Genomic DNA, 10,485 nt, shown 5'->3' on the forward strand with positions numbered 1-10,485 from the left:
ATACCAACCCAAACAATATCAGAAAACGTCCACTCACACCTGTCGTCGCGAAGCTATATTTTGGGGACTTGCATCATCAGAGATTCCGAAGAGGCAGCCCCCACTCAAGAGTCTCTACTACCCCAGTTCCCACCAGCCACCGGACAGCTCTCCTCCATCCATCATTCCATGACCCTCTTTATCCTCCTCATTCCTTTACCCTACATCCCTTCATCCCACAACCTTCACCCCTTCATCCCTTACCCTACATCCCTCCATCGCTTACCCTACATCTACATCCCTTCATCCCTTACGCTACATCTCTTCATCCCACGACCCTCATCCCTTCATCCCTTACCCTATATCCCTTCATCCCCTACCTACATCCCTTCCTCCCTTACCCTACATCCCTTCATCCCACAACCCTCATCCCTTCCTCCCTCAACCACCTTTCGCTCCCGAAGTCCATCCCTCTGACTTCAACATGCAATAAACCATTTGAAACCGTTATCGTTATTAGCATGGTCTTAGTGAAATTAAGTTTTATAACTTGGTCACTAAACCCAGGTGTGATTTTGTTTCACTTGGTCAATTGCCCTGTTAAGTGCCAGGGGAGTGGCTTGCACATCTCAAGGTAATATATAGTCACTCCAGTCAAAGTTTCATTCCAGAGTATATTTGGCTTCTGGAGGGACACTGAACTACGTGACTCAGCTAGTGTAGCAGAAGGGAGCGTTACCATTCGCAGGGCCTCGTGTCCCTTTAATTACCAGGCCAATCGCGGTGGGCGGGCATCGCATAAATGCGCCGGGGATCCCCTTTGCTCCCTCCTGACGTCAAACGCGTGTCCTGCTTCCGGTTTGCCGGACATCCGCCGCTGTGCAGGTATGCAGGAATGCAGCAGCATTGTTTCTCCCGGTCATACTGTTCTGGCGTTATAGTGGCTTTCATTCTTTTTTAGACTATCTCTGGGGCTCCCCTCATCCTGCACAGGTGATTCACCTGCGGATCTGTCGGTGAGTCTCGATTGGGTCCTGATTTAAGTATACTCTGGTGTTCTGTTAGTGACCGTATTGACCGTATTGACCGTTTTGCTTGTATAGCTGCCGGTAGCTACGCTACATGCCCTCCTCCCCCCTTCTGGAGCCGATGCACATTGCCTGATCGGTAAGGTGATTTTATTCTGTTCGTTTATATACTTTGTGTTAATTATCCTTCTATTAATTCTATGCTATCCCGTATTACAGGGGACTTTTGGTTGGGTTTGAGCGGAACACCGGCAGAAAGCGGCTACAGCTAACTCGGCATAAATTAAGGACGCTGCTGTTTTGTTTACCGGGGTTTTGCCTACAGCCTTGCTCAACTAACGGCTTTGGCCGACGGGGTTTGTGTACTTTGATAGGCGCTGTGTCGTCTACAGGGTCTGACGCTGCTATTGTCAGCACTGCGCTCCTGTTTTAATGAAAACCACCTCTTTTTAGCCTGAGCCATTCATATTGTGTGTTCTGACCAAGGGATTTAGTTTGTATAAATTGGGTTACTGATCACCCCCCCTGGTTGATCAGCCAACCCGAGCAATTTTTGTTGTTTTCTCTTTTGCTTATTTTTTCCTTTTGTTTGATTTTGTTTGATTTTGTTTCCTTTCCTTTCCTGAGAACCAGAGCCTTTTTGTAATTGTGTTCTTTGTCCCTGTAGGAGCTGCTAAGCCAAGGTGGTGGGGTTGGTGCTTCCAGGTGGTGGTGTCTCCCTTTGTGTGCTGTGTCATTTGGTGTGCCCCGGGTTGAGACCCTCACGTGTGGTTGTGTGTGTGAGTGTTGTGTACACGGGTGATCGGGGTGCCTCCTCTTTCGGGATCCTCACCTGCACTGGTCCACCTCGCCACTGATAAGCCGCAGTCCTCCTCTTTTTAAATGTACAACGGCTCTTTTAGTATTTTGTGTATAAACCGTACGGTGACTTTTTAATGGAATAAAGATGATTTTGTATTGGAACCACGTCTCATGCTCATTTGTATAATGAACCTGAGTGTCTTTTGAAACCTGATACTGTGTGGGGAAAAGTGAATCCTTAGGTGCAACTCCTAGGGCTGGGGTTGTTGTGCTCTCTAAACTATTGGCTGTTCACGTGACTTTGAGTGACGGCCCGTCCCCCTCTCGCCACACTAGAATAGACTAAGTATATTGTTCTTGCTTTTACAAGTTGCTATTAGCTGTACCTAGGCTGCTTCAGTGTTAATGCTTTTGCAGTTTCTGTTTGTGTAAGGTAGGTGTGATTTAGTTTCACTTGGTCAATTGCCCTGTTAAGTGCCAGAGGAGTGGCTTGCACTCCTGGCAGACAATGATCAATCAGTAGGTCGCTGTCCTTAACCACTGCTGGCGGTTGGAAGTGTCAGCTTCCAATCGTCAAGCAAACGAAGGCAACAGGACGACTTTTTCAAGACAGATATCGTCAAGGAGACATCTTGAACGTGTACTTGCGGGTCAGTAATCTGTTTATATTGACGATCATGTGTTTGCATCCTATTTCTGTATGACATCAGGTCACTCCCAGGTGCCGTGACCCCACTCATCTCATCTATCCTACTCTCTCAGCTCATGGCGAGCAAGTGGTGGCAGGGGGGCTTTGGAATTGCCAGTCGGCAGTGCCGAAAGCTGACTTCATCTCAGGCTACGCATCCTTGCGCTCCCTCAACTTTCTTACTCTAACTGAGACCTGGATCACACCAGAAAACACTACCACACCTGCAGCTCTGTCAGATGTGTACTCTTTCTCTCACACTCCCAGAGCTGCGAGGCAAGGTGGTGGTACTGGCCTGCTAATTACCCCAAAATGGAAATACTCTCTTGTCTCTGTTCCACAGTTCTCCCCGTCCTCTTTCGAATTTCATGCTGTTACTGTCACTTATTCAGTCAAGCTCACCATTGCTGTTGCATATCGCCCACCAGGCCCCCTTGGTGAGTTCCTGGAGGAGCTTGACACAAGAACTTCACACCAGTTTCTCTTCTACCCTTTCTGTCCAAAACACTTGAACGTGCTGTCTGAACCAACTGTCTTCCTATCTCCACCAGAACAGCCTCTTGGACCCCCACCAGTCCGGGTTCAAGGTGGGTTACTTGACAGAGACAGCCCTCCTTGCGGTGACAGAGTCGCTTCACGCCGCGAGAGCGAACTGTCTCACCTCTGTCCTGATTCTCCTGGACCTGTCTGCGGCGTTTGACACGGTGAACCACCAGATCCTCCTCTCCAACCTCGAGGGGATGGGCGTCTCAGGCTCTGCACTCTCCCTGTTTGCATCCTACCTGACAGGTCAATCCTACCAGGTGACATGGAGGGGGGCCGTGTCGGAACCACGCATGCTGACTACGGGGGTTCCACAAGGTTCAGTTCTGGGCCCCCTTCTCTTCTCGCTCTAGTCTACACAACATATCTGGGTTCTATTATTTGCTCGCATGACTTCTATTACCAATGTTATGCCGAAGATACCCAGCTGGTCTTGTGATTTCCCCTCGGTGACACTCAAGTGGAGGCACGCATTGCTGCGTGCTTGGCTGACATCTCGAAGTGGATGGCGACACACCACCTGAAGCTCAACCTGGACAAAATCGAGCTACTGTTCCTCCCGGGGAAGGGTTGCCCGCACCGAGACCTGTCCATCACCATTGATGATACCGTGGTGACGCCAATTCGGACTGTGAGGAATCTGGGTGTGACCCTGGATGATTAACTGTCAAACATTGCATCGGTTACATGCTCCTGCAGATTCTTCCTCGACTACATCAGGAGGATTTGCCCCTTCCTCACTGATGAGATGGCGCAGGAATTGTTATGCGGTGGTGTAGTAGATGGACCCAAACGCACGCTCACACAGCAGATTAATCCTTCAAGATCTTTATTTTGTATTTATATATATATATATATATATATATATATATATATATATATATATATATATATATATATATATATATATATATATATATATATATATAGCTGCAGACTTAAACAGACAACAATATCCAAACAGACTACGGCACGTGTCCAGTGGCCAAAGCCTGTCCGTTCTCCCTGAGTCGGGCGGGAAACTCAACCGAGGAAGAATGATGCAGCCTCCGGAGTCGGGAGGGAAACTCAACCTACTCACGGCTGGAAACGGTCCGGGATGAAAACAAGGGATGCCGACCGGTGAACTCCGTGGTACTACTCGGATCGGCCTCTGCGCACAGGTGAATTCCCGGGGATCGACTCTGCTCGGCAGGAGTGCTGCAGACAGCCAGAAAGGTTAGAAATCACTCGCCATGAAAACACTGCTCAAACTCACGGCGACTAGAACCAGACTGGTAACCGTACGGACTGACAACACGCCGGAGGACAGCTGGGGGTATTTAAGTCAGTCGGCGCTGATCATCGGAATTCCCCACAGCTGAGCCTGGGGAGAGGGGCGTGGTTGGAGATGGAACTCGGGGGTGGAAACTATAGGCTGACACAAAAACAAAACATAAGCACATGGCCTTCAACCAACAACACTGACAGGGGGAAAAACAGAGGAGCACACACTAGGTCAGACCGAGATCCTAACAGGAATAGCTCCTTCCTATCTCCAGGCCATGGTCAAGCCCTACACCCTTGCCCGACCACTTTGCTCTGCTGCCTCGGGGGGATTGGTTGGCCCGCCGTTCAGAGGTCCCTGCGGCCGATCGACCCGGTCACGGCTTTTTTCTGTCCTGGCCCCACAGTGGTGGAATGAACTCCCAACTGACCCAAAGGACAGCAGTGTCGCTGCCCATCTTTCGGCGTAGGCTGAAAACGCACCTCTTCAAGAAGTACTACCCTGAGCCTTCCACTTAACACTTATTGTATTCATATTAGTTTGTTGCACTTATTGTATTCGTATTAGTTTATTTCTGCACTGTACTTTTGCTCTGGTTTATGCTCTTAGATGCTTGTTTAAAAAAGGAGATGCACTTATGACTTCTGGTGACTAGTTCTCTTGAATACCTATGTTGAATACACTTATTGGAAGTCGCTTTGGATAAAAGCGTCTGCTAAATGACTGTAATGTAATGAATATTGAACAACAAATTTTGAAAGTGACAGAAATCCAGATGAAGTTATAGCCTCTCATCAACAATCCAATTTGTAGCTTCTCTGTGCATTGGTTCATTGGTATGATATGGCTGTTCAGGTTGAGGTCTGAATCCATAACTACACCTAGATTTCTGGCTTGGTTTGTGGGTTTTAACATCAGTGACTGAAGCTGAGCGGTGATTTTCAATTGTTCGTCATTGGTACCAAAAACAATTACTTCTGTTTTATCTTTGTTTAATTGAAGAAAATTCTGGCACATCCAGTTGTTGATTTGTTCAATGCAGTTACCCAGCCCTAGATGGTACATCATTTTGACTTGGTCATTTTAAAAGTAGCTCGCAAGCCGAAAAAGTGTGGGCACCCCTGGTGTAGATCTTCACCAGGCATGTCTGCAACAACTAGTGCTGTATTGTGTAATTGAATGATCCTAATTGGCTAACCCCCCGTCGAGACACCAATGGGCTATAAGGCTTCGTAAAACACACTTCATTAAAACCATTAGCTGTAGCCAAACATACCGCAAACTGTTTCCCCCCACTGTGGGCTCAGAGTATGGGCTGGCGGTTGGAGACACACTTAGCTATGTTAACACTGGTGACTCTTACAGGCCGGGGGCCTGTAGTAAGAGTGGTAAGTGAGGAGTCAGCAGGCAGTGGTTGAATGAAACAGGTACAAAAAAGTGTGAGTCACTGCAACCACGAGAGCATGCAGCCAGAAGTGGGGACCCAAATTATTATGAAGTTTGCTGCAGCAGAATACGAGATTAGCTGTGGACAGACACAGAGGTGCACACTCACTCACTTACTCACAGAGGCAACACCCACACGGATGCATTCGACTGATCGCAGGATTCTGTTGGCGGAGATAACAACAACAAAACACATTCTACCCATAATTCTAAAACTGTTTATGGAGACGGAGCAGAAGAGATTTAGCAGTTGTTGTGTTGTTCATGTGTTTCACTGTAAGCAGAGGTCTACCAAACTACCTAGAAATGCAATTGTGGAAGCATTTAACTGTTACACAAAAATTGTCTTTAAAGCTACTACCGTGAAAGGAACTTTCGTTTTTTGTGTTAATTTAAGGAGAAAATGTTTAGTGAATCGTACATGGCATTTTACATGATATTGTTTACTTATGTAGGTCATATAGAGTCATCAGTATTGAACTGAGACGGGTTCATAAGCAGTTAAAAGTTCCTCACACTAACTTTTAAGAATTTAGATAGTGTAGATGCAGTTCAAGTCAGAAGTCATAATCTGCTACAAAATGTTGAATTGCCCCGAAGTGAAGTGTGTCAGGTGTCTCCTGTTCATGAGTGATGGTTATAATAACAATAATATTTAACTTTATTTGTACGGCACCTTTCTTAATTATGTTAAAAAGTGCTTTACAGAAGAAAATAAAACCAGACAAGGCAGTGCCTGAGTTCAGCAGGAAGACGTCCATAGTGTGGCCTATTGGAAAAAGCCTAATCACCACCACAAACTGTGACCAACAGGAGCAACCAGCAGGCCTCCATCCGAGGATCTAAAAGCTCAAGAGAGCAGATACCAGGGCCCTGTTTCAGAAAGCAGGTTTAACAAACTCTGGACCTGACCCTAAACTCTGAGTTGACTAAGAACAGGTTCCAGAACAACTGATCAACTCTTTGTGCACTCTGAGTGAGGCTGGCACGGTGAATAAAAAAGCCATCATCAATGGACCTCCTATTTCACGATTCACCATGGTAACAGGTAAACAACAGGCAGCCTCCACTTTAATTCAGTGGAAGTAGAGATATTAATGCATGTAAGATATGTATGGACTGTGCACATTTATCTTTAAAAAAAGAGCTGAGGTCAGAGAGGGGAAAAGAGTCAATTAGTGAGCATAATTAAGTTTTATTCTGTATTTTCAATTCATTCATAATTTACCAGACTGTGATAAAGTGGTGGAATCTGACTGTGTATCTCTAGTCTACATTTTAAATATATTATTAGCTTCAATCTGACGGGTAAAAAACACAGGGGCCAACTGAAGATGGGAAATATAGTTTTAAGATTTAAAAGAATATGTAGCTCAATAGAGGAGACATGACCGTAAACTCACAATCTGACCCAGGAATCATTTTTGATTGATTCAAAGGTTAAAATACTGTGGATTTGAAATGTTATACATTCTATTTGGATCTTTACTAAACAGCATTCAGTGGCTTTATTTCAGCTACTGTTAGGTTCAAGAACCTCTCGCAACTGTGGGGGAGACCACATGTGATCCAGCCTTACCAAAGAGTCAGCCGGTTTCTATTATAATCAAAAGTATTTAATACTACACAAGCTAAAACAATTGCAAAGTGAAGTACATTATTTACAGAATATATAGAAATATGATCCGCGCGGAAAAGCATTCACCCGCGCCTCAAGCTGAAAGCGTAACAACCCACAAGCTGAAACATGAGCCAAGAGAGCGAATTCTTCCTCTGCCTTTGCTTTCATAGTTCGAAAAAGTCACACTATGTCCGTCTCAGTTTCTATTGGCTAAATCCAGCTGGCTCCTCCTTCTCGCATCAGCAGCCAGAGGACCCCCCTTGGCGCGGGGGTGGAGCTCCATCTGCGTGTCCCTGTAAATGCCTGTCTGGAAATCCCTATCTGACCCTTGGCTATTCTTCACAGTTTAATACATTCAATGGTTGTCTTTTATGGCTTAACACCTCTATGATAAACATACTGTAAACATACTATACATTCGATAAGGATTTGCAACTCTTGGCAAAAACTTCACAAGCATAATTGGTATAGCCCAAGTACTTGCTAACATTTCACTATCCACCTCTAAGGTGCTACAAATTCTACTAAGAAACACTTCTAACAATAAATCTTAAAACACACCTCTAATTATGAATCTTAAAGCACCCTTCTAAACCTAAATTTCCGACACTACTTCAACAAATAGTAAAGTTAAACACCTTCACTGAAATGCTGTTAAAACACGTTGACTATACACAGCCTATAAAACTCACTTTCAAACTACATTCTTCAGCTGTACCACTATCCTGCTTCCTTGACCACTCAGAAATATTAACATATAATCTCCAATATTATTGGACTTTGTGCAAAAAGTCACAGTGTTTTATATTTATATTTTAAAAAACTCCCACTTACAAAAATAAGAACATGCAAAGGTTTTATTTTGAGCTGAGAGTGACTGGACTCTGTAATATTTGAACGTGAGGGCAATGAATCATATTATTTCTTATTTCCCGGAGTGACAAATAAATATACAAGCAGGATTTACATTCTACAGACAGTAAACCTCCACTAATGAGCAGCCAGACACGCTTTGATACGGACTGAATGGATAAGGAAATGAAACGGTGTGTCTGTCGCTTTAAGAGGGAAGACACAGAGAGAAACTCAGGGTTTGTTTCAGAAAACCTACTAGCGAGCAGTCACGTTCACAGAGTCAGTTACCACAGTAACAGAACCAGAGTTAAAGCTACCAGTCTTTCTGAAATGAAAACCCAGATTTTCCCTCATCTGAGGGTTAACTATCTCAGAGGTTTCCCTAAACCTGCTTTGTGTGACAGGACCAGGTCAATAAATCAGAGATGTATTAAGGAGCAAGACAGTTTAAGGCCTTTAAAGGGAGCCGGTGTAGAGGGGCAAGCCCAGGGGTCGTGCCTCTTCGTCCCAACTGGAGACGGTGGAGGGAGCCCGAGTAAAGTGCATTGCAATAATCAAGCCAAGAAGAATAATAATTGTATAACTTTTTGTAGATCAGAAATTGATCAAAATGATCCTATTTTGGAGATTCTCTCAAGCTGGAGAAAACAAACATTTTTGTTGTATGTAGGTATGAAGCATGAGACACGAATTGGGTGCAGCGTCAACAGTAATGCTGTGTTCACACGACAAGAGACCATCAACTCAAAAGCCAAGCGCGGCCAGCTATATTGTCGTTGATAGCACTGGGAACTGGCTAACAGAATTCTGAGATGGAACCAAACAGGATATGATTGGTTGACGCAGTCAGTGAGAGATGGACATTGTTATTTTCATGGAGTTTGTTGACAGTAAAACAATATATATTTAGAAAAATGCCCGCACAAAGATCATGTTCCAGTGTGACGCATCAGCTATCAGCTTAAATCCTAAAGTATCAATGTAGGTAGCTTTTCAAAACTATGTGTCAGTCCAGCACATACACACAATGAATAATCTTTATTATTTATTACATGTGAGTTTACAGATTTTATTATGAAAGATTCCGAAAAGTAAAACAGAAGAATAGTAAAACCCTCTGAAGTGCTGGGTGAAGGTTACCAAAACACAGCACATTTTGTGAGAATATATATAGTTTAAATGAATTGGCTTTTTCGTCTCCTGAGAGGGACCATTAGCTGCTGGTAGAGAGGGCTTCACGGTCCTCCAGATGAGGGGAAATGCAAACAGAGAGCATTAGTTGAAGACAATATGTGGGCTGAATAAGCTGCTAAGTGCCAGTCAGTGTGATCTGAAGTACGATAAACATTGGTACTGGATCCACATGTAGAAAGCCGAAGTGTTAGCATCCAAGAAATACATGGACATGTTGAGCCAGAACCCATCAATCTGACAGAAGCGCTGCATAATTGCTATCAGTCAATCGAGGCCTGTGCAACCATGCATATTCTGTCATAAGTCAAATGTATTTATGAAGCGCTTTTTACAGACACAAAGTGCTTAACAGGGCAGAATTACAAACATAAAAAACACAATGTGACCATAGGGCCAATCATTTACATACACAGAAAATACAAAATTAAAACATGGTCTAAAAGCAGGTCTAGGACATGGGTTTTACCCAAACACCAGTCTAAAGAGGTGCGTTTTGAGCTGATTGCTGAATGCGTTCACAGAATCTGCAAAGCGTAGAGGTGCAGGCAGAGCATTCCACAGCCAGTCATAGAGGGCTCACAGGCTTTTCATTTTACCACAATTTTCACTGAAGGCTAATTGCTGCTGAAGGAACAACATGCAGAGAACTGTTGACAGCAGGGCAGGTGAACCAAACTCACACTACAAACCACATGTTGTAGTGGGCTGGGGGGACAAGTTCAATGGTTTTGCTTTCAATGGAGGTGGGGTCCAGTCCAGTGCAGTGTGTGTTTCATAAAGCAAGATTACTTGTCAACCAGGCATACTTCAGTTACTGTGGAACCATCCTTCCAGCCTGGTGCCGGTATGGTCGGGCTTTAGGATTAGCCTCACATCAGGCTGAACCAGTGATACAATCAGTGACAGACAGAGATACAGTTTTGCAGCCTCCTCGGGAGAAAATCTCACTTGATTGAAATGGAAGAAACAAACTACCAAATAAAAGAGGGGCAGACATCAGTTTTAAATTCAAACCACATCTCATCATATGGAGATGTATGTTATGTCAGTTGTACAAAGCAAG

The sequence above is a fragment of the Melanostigma gelatinosum genome (assembly GCF_949748355.1).
Source record: "Melanostigma gelatinosum genome assembly, chromosome: 2".
Lineage (NCBI taxonomy): Eukaryota > Metazoa > Chordata > Actinopteri > Perciformes > Zoarcidae > Melanostigma > Melanostigma gelatinosum.